This window comes from Oncorhynchus keta, unplaced genomic scaffold (genome assembly GCF_023373465.1).
Source record: "Oncorhynchus keta strain PuntledgeMale-10-30-2019 unplaced genomic scaffold, Oket_V2 Un_contig_4043_pilon_pilon, whole genome shotgun sequence".
Lineage (NCBI taxonomy): Eukaryota > Metazoa > Chordata > Actinopteri > Salmoniformes > Salmonidae > Oncorhynchus > Oncorhynchus keta.
Window position 1 is genome coordinate 1 of NW_026287573.1, and position 11,303 is coordinate 11,303.

Sequence of the window (11,303 nt, forward strand, 5' to 3'; positions counted from 1 at the left end):
CCCCTTAAAACCAGTGGACATGGAAGGCAACATTTTAACAAGCGTCTGAAACATTCTGTTTTAAAGAAATACGTCATTGTTTTTGGCCGTCCATTTTTGATAACCCCTCCATACACGTGCACCACACGAACACACACAATCTGAACCTGGTCAGTTCACGTGCAATGTAACTGTTAAAACATGCATGGTGTGTGTTTCTCGCTAAAAGCCATTTGCTGTATGAAATATTAACGGAACTGGCTTCAAATACAGATGAATCTTTCAGGTAGAGAACCATGTCACCACACACACACACACACACACACACACACACACACACACACACACACACACACACACACACACACACACACACACACACACACACACACACACACACACACACACCCCCCCCTTTTCCCCCCTGTGGACCATGTGCTTGGCTGGCTCATGGCCATGATGTCATAACCAGTCGTCTTGGACCTGATCCAGGATTGGAGGGCAGGTGGGATGAGGACAAATCAAAATGGAGGGAGGAGACTGGGGTGAAGTAGAAGTGGTTGCTCCTGTTTTATCTGTGAAACTAGCATCTGAGATGTGAGATCCACCTGACTGTCTCGTATAGCGTCTTGACTAGCTAATAGTGGATCACTTCATAGCTTCTCTTCTTGTCTCTACCGACAGTAAAGCTCATTATTAGGTTGAATGTTCAACATTCAAATAACATTCCATTAATGTTACTATGAAGTTAAATTAACGTTGTTGAACATAAATGGCCGTGTGTCTCTACCTACCAGTGATGGATGTTTCAGTGGAGTTGTTGTGAGGTTGAGGGGTCTCTCCCTGGAGTTGATGTGAGGTTGAGGGGTCTCTCCCTGGAGTTGATGTGAGGTTGAGGGGTCTCTCCCTGGAGTTGTTGTGAGGTTGAGGGGTCTCTCCCTGGAGTTGATGTGACGTTGAGGGGTCTCTCCCTGGAGTTGATGTGAGGTTGAGGGGTCTCTCCCTGGAGTTGATGTGAGGTTGAGGGGTCTCTCCCTGGAGTTGATGTGAGGTTGAGGGGTCTCTCCCTGGAGTTGCTGTGGGGTCTCTCCCTGGAGTTGTGAGGTTGAGGGGTCTCTCCCTGGAGTTGCTGTGGGGTCTCCCCTGGAGTTGCTGTGGGGTCTCTCCCTGGAGTTGATGTGAGGTTGAGGGGTCTCACCCTGGAGTTGCTGTGGGGTCTCCCCCTGGAGTTGCTGTGGGGTCTCTCCCTGGAGTTGTGAGGTTGAGGGGTCTCTCCCTGGAGTTGTTGAGGGGTTGAGGGGTCTCTCCCTGGAGTTGTTGAGGGGTTGAGGGGTCTCTCCCTGGAGTTGTTGAGGGGTCTCTCCCTGGAGTTGTTGAGGGGTTGAGGGGTCTCTCCCTGGAGTTGTTGAGGGGTCTCTCCCTGGAGTTGTTGAGGGGTCTCTCCCTGGAGTTGTTGAGGGGTCTCTCCCTGGAGTTGATGTGAGGTTGAGGGGTCTCTCCCTGGAGTTGTTGAGGGGTCTCTCCCTGGAGTTGTTGAGGGGTCTCTCCCTGTTAAAGGATCTGTGCTTTATATTTCCACTATGAGGTTGGAACAATGCTGTGAAATTGTTAGATAAGGTGCTAATGCCCTTTTAGTGTAAGAGCTGTTTGAAATGTCTGTTTTGGTGGGGTGGAGTTTTGACCTTTCTGGTGACATCACCAGGCTCTAAATGAATTAATAGACCAATAAGAGAGTTCCAAGCTTTTCTGCCAACAACGGCACATTTTCAGTTCTCCACCCAGACCCCTCCCTGACTGTGGAGCTAAATCCTGGCTTGATGCCAAGAAGGGATTTTAGTTTCTTTTTGACAGTTTCATTTGAAAACAGTCACAGTAAGGTTCTTAGCTGTTACCCAAATGGATCTTTCAACGTTTCAACATAACATTAGTGTAATGTTGAACCAACGTTGTGTGTCCTGCTTTCCAGTGATGAACTCTTCAGAACTTCCCCTGGATCCTAACCTTCAGACCAGTAACCTGCTCATCACCTTCCTCAAGTACTCCTCCATCGTCATGCAGGACACCAAAGGTTTAAATACACGGCTATCTCTCTCTCTATCTCTCTCTACCACTATCTCTCTCTATCTCTCTACCTCTCTATCTCTCTCTACCACTATCTCTCTCTATCTCTCTATCTCTCTACCACTATCTCTATCTCTCTATCTCTCTGTACCACTATCTCTAGCTCTCTATCTCTCTACCACTATCTCTATCTCTCTGTACCACTATCTCTATCTCTCTATCTCTCTACCACTATCTCTATCTCTCTATCTCTCTACCACTCTCTCTCTCTATCTAACACTAATCTCTCTCTCTCTATCTCTCTCTACCTACCACTATCTCTCTCTATCTCTCTCTGTCTCTCTCTCTCTCGTTACCTCTGCCTCTATCAGGGCTGGCAACCTCATCCCACTGGTTTTTGGTTAGACAACCAGGTGAGGGGAGTTCCTTATTAATTTATGAGCTTAATTTAGCAAATCATTAAAAAAAAAGTATTCAACCTTTAACTAGGCAAGTTAGTTAAGAACAAATTCTTATTTACAATCACAAGCCCGGCCAAACCCTAACCTGAACGATGCTGGGCCAATTGACCCCATGTGTCTCCCAATCACGGCCCGGCCAAACCCTAACCTGAACGATGCTGGGCCAATTGACCCCATGTGTCTCCCAATCACGGCCTAGCCCGGCCAAACCCTAACCTGAACGATGCTGGGCCAATTGACCCCATGTGTCTCCCAATCACGGCCCGGCCAAACCCTAACCCGAACGATGCTGGGCAATTGACCCCATGTGTCTCCCAATCACGGCCTAGCCCGGCCAAACCCGAACGATGCTCGGCCATTTGACCCCATGTGTCTCCCAATTACGGCCCGGCCAAACCCTAACCCGAACGATGCTGGGCCAATTGACCCCATGTGTCTCCCAATTACGGCCCGGCCAAACCCTAACCCGAACATGGGGTCAATTGGCCCAGCAGCGTTCGGGTTAGGGTTTGGCCGGGCCGTGATTGGGAGACACATGGGGTCAATTGGCCCAGCATCGTGTCTCCCAATCACGGCCCGGCCAAACCCTAACCCGAACGATGCTGGGCCAATTGACCCCATGTGTCTCCCAATCACGGCCTAGCCCGGCCAAACCCTAACCCGAACGATGCTGGGCCATTTGACCCCATGTGTCTCCCAATCACGGCCTAGCCCGGCCAAACCCTAACCCGAACGATGCTCGGCCATTTGACCCCATGTGTCTCCCAATCACGGCCTAGCCCGGCCAAATCCTAACCCGGACGATGCTGGGCCAATTGTGCGCTGCCCTATGTGTCTCCCAATCACGGCCTAGCCCGGCCAAACCCTAACCCGAACGATGCTGGGCCAATTGTGGGCCGCCCTATGTGTCTCCCAATCACGTCCGGTTGTGATACAGCCCAGGATTCGAACCAGGGTCTGTAGTGATGCCTCTTGCACAGAGATGCAGTGCTTTGGATCGCTGCGCCACTTGGGAGGTCTAAACAAGAAAATAATGAAGTCCAAGGGAGGAGTGAAAACCCACAGACACTCAGTCCTCCGTGGAATGAGTTAACACGTGATCTATCTCTATATATACCCTCTATCACTTCATCAAATACTCCTCCACAGTCACTCTCTATCTCTCTGTCCTCTATCACTTCATCAAATACTCCTCCACAGTCAGACTCTATCTCTCTGTCCTCTATCACTTCATCAAATACTCCTCCACAGTCACTCTCTATCTCTGTCCTCTATCACTTCATCAAATACTCCTCCACAGTCACTCTCTCTCTCTGTCCTCTATCACTTCATCAAATACTCCTCCACAGTCACTCTCTATCTCTGTCCTCTATCACTTCATCAAATACTCCTCCACAGTCACTCTCTCTCTCTCTGTCCTCTATCACTTCATCAAATACTCCTCCACAGTCAGACTCTCTCTATCTGTCCTCTATCACTTCATCAAATACTCCTCCACAGTCACTCTCTCTATCTCTGTCCTCTATCACTTCATCAAATACTCCTCCACAGTCACTCTCTATCTCTCTGTCCTCTATCACTTCATCAAATACTCCTCCACAGTCACTCTCTATCTCTCTGTCCTCTATCACTTCATCAAATACTCCTCCACAGTCACTCTCTATCTCTGTCCTCTATCACTTCATCAAATACTCCTCCACAGGCAGACTCTATCTCTCTGTTCTCTATCACTTCATCAAATACTCCTCCACAGTCACTCTCTATCTCTCTGTCCTCTATCACTTCATCAAATACTCCTCCACAGTCACTCTCTATCTCTCTGTCCTCTATCACTTCATCAAATACTCCTCCACAGTCACTCTCTCTATCACTTCATCAAATACTCCTCCACAGTCACTCTCTATCTCTCTGTCCTCTATCACTTCATCAAATACTCCTCCACAGTCACTCTCTATCTCTCTGTCCTCTATCACTTCATCAAATACTCCTCCACAGTCACTCTCTATCTCTCTGTCCTCTATCACTTCATCAAATACTCCTCCACAGTCACTCTCTATCTCTCTGTCCTCTATCACTTCATCAAATACTCCTCCACAGTCACTCTCTATCTCTGTCCTCTATCACTTCATCAAATACTCCTCCACAGTCACTCTCTCTCTCTGTCCTCTATCACTTCATCAAATACTCCTCCACAGTCACTCTCTCTATCTCTGTCCTCTATCACTTCATCAAATACTCCTCCACAGTCACTCTCTATCTCTCTGTCCTCTATCACTTCATCAAATACTCCTCCACAGTCACTCTCTCTATCACTTCATCAAATACTCCTCCACAGTCACTCTCTCTATCTCTGTCCTCTATCACTTCATCAAATACTCCTCCACAGTCAGACTCTCTATCTCTGTCCTCTATCACTTCATCAAATACTCCTCCACAGTCACTCTCTATCTCTGTGTATTTATTCTCTCTATCACTATACCCTCTATCATGTACTTACTTTCATTCCTTATTTTCTTGTTCAGTACTTCCTCCCTTTCTTCTCTTCTCTTCCTCCCTTTCTTCTCCTCCCCCCTTTCTTCTCCTCTCTTCCCGCCTTTCTTCTCCTCTCTTCCCGCCTTTCTTCTCCTCTCTTCCCCCCTTTCTTCTCCTCTCTTCCCCCCTTTTTTCTTCTCCTCTCATCCTCCCTTTTTTCTCCTCTCTTCCTCCCTTTCTTCTCCTCTCTTCCTCCCTTTCTTCTCCTCTCTTCAACCCTTCTCTCTTCCTCCCTTTCTTCTCCTCTCTTCCTTCTTTCTTCTCTCTCTTCCTCCCTTCTCTCTTCCCCCTTTCTCTCTCTCTTCCCCCCTTTCTTCTCCTCTCTTCCTCCTTTCTTCTCCTCTCTTCCTTCTCTTCCTCCCTTTCTTCTCCTCTCTTCCCCCCTTTCTTCTCTCTCTTCTCCCTTCTCTCTTCCTCCCGTTCTTCTCCTCTCTTCCTCCCTTTCTTCTCCTCTCTTCCTCCTTCTCTCTTCCCTTTCTTCTTCCTCTCTTCCTCCCTTTCTTCTCCTCTCTTCCTCCTTTCTTCTCCTCTCTTCCTCCCTTTCTTCTCCTCTCTTCCTCCCTTTCTTCTCCTCTCTTCCTCCCTTCTCTCTTCCTCCCTTCTCTCTTCCTCCCTTCTCTCTTCCTCCCTTTCTTCTCCTCTCTTCCTCCCTTTCTTCTCCTCTCTTCCCCCCTTTCTTCTCCTCTCTTCCCACCTTTCTTCTTCTCTCAATCCTCTTCTCAAGATACCAGCTGTCAAGTTGTCCTCCCTCTCTCTCCTTCCCAATTCGTGCTACTTTGCCTTTTCATTGAGCTTGTTTTCAGTCCATATCTCTCCCTCAGTGTGTATCTCTCTCCCACCCTTCTTCTCTCAATCCTTTCTCAAGATACCAGCTGTCAAGTTGTCCTCCCCCTCTCCTTATTCATGCTACTTTGATTGAGCTTGCCAGATTCATATCTCTCCCTCTCTCTCTCTCCCTCATCTGTCCTTTCATCCTTCCTGTCTCTCTCCTTATTCCTATGAATCTCCTCTCTCTCTCTCTCTCTCTCTCTCTCTCTCTCTCTCTCTCTCTCTCTCTCTCCAGATGAACACAGACTCAACAGTGCTAGACTCTGTCTCATCATCCTCACCTGTATAACTGAGGTATGTACACCTGTATAACTGAGGTATGTACACCTGTGTGACGGAGGTATGTACACCTGTATAACGGAGGTATGTACACCTGTGTGACGGAGGTATGTACACCTGTGTGACGGAGGTATGTACACCTGTGTGACGGAGGTATGTACCACTGTGTGACGGAGGTATGTACACCTGTGTGACGGAGGTATGTACACCTGTGTGACGGAGGTATGTACACCTGTGTGACGGAGGTATGTACACCTGTGTGACGGAGGTATGTACACCTGTGTGACGGAGGTATGTACACCTGTGTGACGGAGGTATGTACACCTGTATAACGGAGGTATGTACACCTGTGTGACGGAGGTATGTACACCTGTGTGACGGAGGTATGTACACCTGTGTGACGGAGGTATGTACACCTGTATAACGGAGGTATGTACACCTGTGTGACGGAGGTATGTACCACTGTGTGACGGAGGTATGTACCACTGTGTGACGGAGGTATGTACCACTGTGTGACGGAGGTATGTACACCTGTGTGACGGAGGTATGTACACCTGTGTGACGGAGGTATGTACACCTGTGTGACGGAGGTATGTACACCTGTATAACGGAGGTATGTACACCTGTGTGACGGAGGTATGTACACCTGTGTGACGGAGGTATGTACACCTGTATAACGGAGGTATGTACACCTGTGTGACGGAGGTATGTACACCTGTGTGACGGAGGTATGTACACCTGTATAACGGAGGTATGTACACCTGTGTGACGGAGGTATGTACACCTGTGTGACGGAGGTATGTACACCTGTATAACGGAGGTATGTACACCTGTGTGACGGAGGTATGTACACCTGTATAACGGAGGTATGTACACCTGTGTGACGGAGGTATGTACACCTGTGTGACGGAGGTATGTACACCTGTGTGACGGAGGTATGTACACCTGTGTGACGGAGGTATGTACACCTGTATAACGGAGGTATGTACACCTGTGTGACGGAGGTATGTACACCTGTGTGACGGAGGTATGTACACCTGTGTGACGGAGGTATGTACACCTGTATAACGGAGGTATGTACACCTGTGTGACGGAGGTATGTACACCTGTGTGACGGAGGTATGTACACCTGTGTGACGGAGGTATGTACACCTGTGTGACGGAGGTATGTACACCTGTGTGACGGAGGTATGTACACCTGTGTGACGGAGGTATGTACACCTGTGTGACGGAGGTATGTACACCTGTGTGACGGAGGTATGTACACCTGTGTGATGGGTCTCAATCTCTCTGTCTCTCTGTCCTATAGGACCAGTATGATGTCTTTCTCTCTGTCCTATAGGACCAGTATGATGTCTTTCTCTCTGTCCTATAGGACCAGTATGATGTCTTTCTCTCTGTCCTATAGGACCAGTATGATGTCTTTCTCTCTGTCCTATAGGACCAGTATGATGTCTTTCTCTCTGTCCTATAGGACCAGTATGATGTCTTTCTCTCTGTCCTATAGGACCAGTATGATGTCTTTTCTCTGTCCTATAGGACCAGTATGATGTCTTTCTCTCTGTCCTATAGGACCAGTATGATGTCTGTCTCTCTGTCCTATACGACCAGTATGCTGATGTCTTTCTCTCTGTCCTATAGGACCAGTATGATGTCTTTCTCTCTGTCCTATAGGACCAGTATGCTGATGTCTTTCTCTCTGTCCTATAGGACCAGTATGATGTCTGTCTCTCTGTCCTATAGGACCAGTATGCTGATGTCTTTCTCTGTCCTATAGGACCAGTATGATGTCTTTCTCTCTGTCCTATACGACCAGTATGATGTCTTTCTCTGTCCTATAGGACCAGTATGATGTCTTTCTCTCTGTCCTATAGGACCAGTATGATGTCTTTTCTCTGTCCTATAGGACCAGTATGCTGATGTCTTTCTCTGTCCTATAGGACCAGTATGATGTCTTTCTCTGTCCTATAGGACCAGTATGCTGATGTCTTTCTCTCTGTCCTATAGGACCAGTATGATGTCTTTCTCTCTGTCCTATAGGACCAGTATGCTGATGCCTTTCTCTCTGTCCTATAGGACCAGTATGATGTCTGTCTCTCTGTCCTATAGGACCAGTATGCTGATGCCTTTCTCTCTGTCCTATAGGACCAGTATGATGTCTGTCTCTCTGTCCTATAGGACCAGTATGATGTCTGTCTCTCTGTCCTATAGGACCAGTATGATGTCTGTCTCTCTGTCCTATAGGACCAGTATGCTGATGTCTGTCTCTCTGTCCTATACGACCAGTATGCTGATGTCTTTCTCTGTCCTATAGGACCAGTATGCTGATGTCTTTCTCTCTGTCCTATAGGACCAGTATGCTGATGTCTTTCTCTGTCCTATAGGACCAGTATGCTGATGTCTTTCTCTCTGTCCTATAGGACCAGTATGCTGATGTCTTTCTCTGTCCTATAGGACCAGTATGATGTCTGTCTCTCTGTCCTATAGGACCAGTATGCTGATGTCTTTCTCTCTGTCCTATAGGACCAGTATGCTGATGTCTGTCTCTCTGTCCTATACGACCAGTATGCTGATGTCTTTCTCTCTGTCCTATAGGACCAGTATGATGTCTTTCTCTCTGTCCTATAGGACCAGTATGATGTCTTTCTCTCTGTCCTATAGGACCAGTATGCTGATGTCTGTCTCTCTGTCATATAGGACCAGTATGATGATGTCTTTCTCTCTGTCCTATAGGACCAGTATGATGATGTCTTTCTCTCTGTCCTATAGGACCAGTATGATGTGTTTCTCTCTGTCCTATAGGACCAGTATGATGTCTTTCTCTCTGTCCTATAGGACCAGTATGATGTCTTTCTCTCTGTCCTATAGGACCAGTATGATGTCTTTATCTCTGTCCTATAGGACCAGTATGATGTCTTTCTCTCTGTCCTATAGGACCAGTATGCTGATGTCTGTCTCTCTGTCCTATAGGACCAGTATGATGTCTTTCTCTGTCCTATAGGACCAGTATGCTGATGTCTTTCTCTGTCCTATAGGACCAGTATGATGTCTGTCTCTCTGTCCTATAGGACCAGTATGCTGATGTCTTTCTCTGTCCTATAGGACCAGTATGCTGATGTCTTTCTCTGTCCTATAGGACCAGTATGCTGATGTCTTTCTCTGTCCTATAGGACCAGTATGCTGATGTCTTTCTCTGTCCTATAGGACCAGTATGCTGATGTCTTTCTCTGTCCTATAGGACCAGTATGCTGATGTCTTTCTCTGTCCTATAGGACCAGTATGCTGTCTTTCTCTCTGTCCTATAGGACCAGTATGCTGATGTCTTTCTCTGTCCTATAGGACCAGTATGCTGTCTTTCTCTCTGTCCTATAGGACCAGTATGCTGATGTCTTTCTCTGTCCTATAGGACCAGTATGATGTCTTTCTCTCTGTCCTATAGGACCAGTATGATGTCTTTCTCTCTGTCCTATAGGACCAGTATGCTGATGTCTTTCTCTGTCCTATAGGACCAGTATGCTGATGTCTTTCTCTCTGTCCTATAGGACCAGTATGATGTCTTTCTCTCTGTCCTATAGGACCAGTATGATCTCTCTCTCTCTGTCCTATAGGACCAGTATGATGTCTTTCTCTCTGTCCTATAGGATCAGTATGATCTCTCTCTCTCTGTCCTATAGGACCAGTATGATGATGTCTTTCTCTCTGTCCTATAGGACCAGTATGATGTCTGTCTCTCTGTCCTATAGGACCAGTATGATGTCTTTCTCTCTGTCCTATAGGACCAGTATGATGTCTTTCTCTCTGTCCTATAGGACCAGTATGATGTCTTTCTCTGTCCTATAGGACCAGTATGCTGATGTCTTTCTCTGTCCTATAGGACCAGTATGATGTCTTTCTCTGTCCTATAGGACCAGTATGCTGATGTCTTTCTCTCTGTCCTATAGGACCAGTATGATGTCTTTCTCTCTGTCCTATAGGACCAGTATGCTGATGTCTTTCTCTGTCCTATAGGACCAGTATGATGTCTGTCTCTCTGTCCTATAGGACCAGTATGATGTCTTTCTCTCTGTCCTATAGGACCAGTATGCTGATGTCTGTCTCTCTGTCCTATACGACCAGTATGCTGATGTCTTTCTCTCTGTCCTATAGGACCAGTATGCTGATGTCTGTCTCTCTGTCCTATACGACCAGTATGCTGATGTCTTTCTCTCTGTCCTATAGGACCAGTATGCTGATGTCTGTCTCTCTGTCCTATACGACCAGTATGCTGATGTCTTTCTCTGTCCTATAGGACCAGTATGCTGATGTCTTTCTCTCTGTCCTATAGGACCAGTATGCTGATGTCTTTCTCTGTCCTATAGGACCAGTATGATGTCTGTCTCTCTGTCCTATAGGACCAGTATGATGTCTGTCTCTCTGTCCTATAGGACCAGTATGCTGATGTCTGTCTCTCTGTCCTATAGGACCAGTATGCTGATGTCTCTCTCTCTGTCCTATAGGACCAGTATGCTGTCTTTCTCTCTGTCCTATAGGACCAGTATGCTGATGTCTTTCTCTGTCCTATAGGACCAGTATGATGTCTGTCTCTCTGTCCTATAGGACCAGTATGATGTCTGTCTCTCTGTCCTATAGGACCAGTATGCTGATGTCTGTCTCTCTGTCCTATACGACCAGTATGCTGATGTCTTTCTCTGTCCTATAGGACCAGTATGCTGATGTCTGTCTCTCTGTCCTATACGACCAGTATGCTGATGTTTTTCTCTCTGTCCTATAGGACCAGTATGATGTCTTTCTCTCTGTCCTATAGGACCAGTATGATGTCTTTATCTCTGTCCTATAGGACCAGTATGATGTCTTTCTCTCTGTCCTATAGGACCAGTATGCTGATGTCTGTCTCTCTGTCATATAGGACCAGTATGATGATGTCTTTCTCTCTGTCCTATAGGACCAGTATGCTGATGTCTTTCTCTGTCCTATAGGACCAGTATGATGTCTTTCTCTCTGTCCTATAGGACCAGTATGCTGATGTCTTTCTCTGTCCTATAGGACCAGTATGATGTCTTTCTCTCTGTCCTATAGGACCAGTATGATGTCTTTCTCTCTGTCCTATAGGACCAGTATGCTGATGTCTTTCTCTGTCCTATAGGACCAGTATGCTGATGTCTT

General features: G+C 46.9%; 1 long non-coding RNA gene across 2 annotated transcripts; it reads left to right on the plus strand.

The window, feature by feature from the left end:
- Positions 1–1,929: 1,929 nt before the first annotated feature.
- LOC127924434 (uncharacterized) lies at positions 1,930–8,279 on the plus strand. Of its 2 annotated transcripts, none has more exons than XR_008117905.1 (3): positions 1,930–2,047; positions 6,097–6,155; positions 8,250–8,279. It is a non-coding gene; the product is annotated as an uncharacterized LOC127924434 (long non-coding RNA). The 2 variants fall into 2 exon arrangements; XR_008117904.1 differs by lacking the exon at positions 8,250–8,279 and adding an exon at positions 8,181–8,210.
- The last annotated feature ends 3,024 nt before the right edge of the window (positions 8,280–11,303 follow it).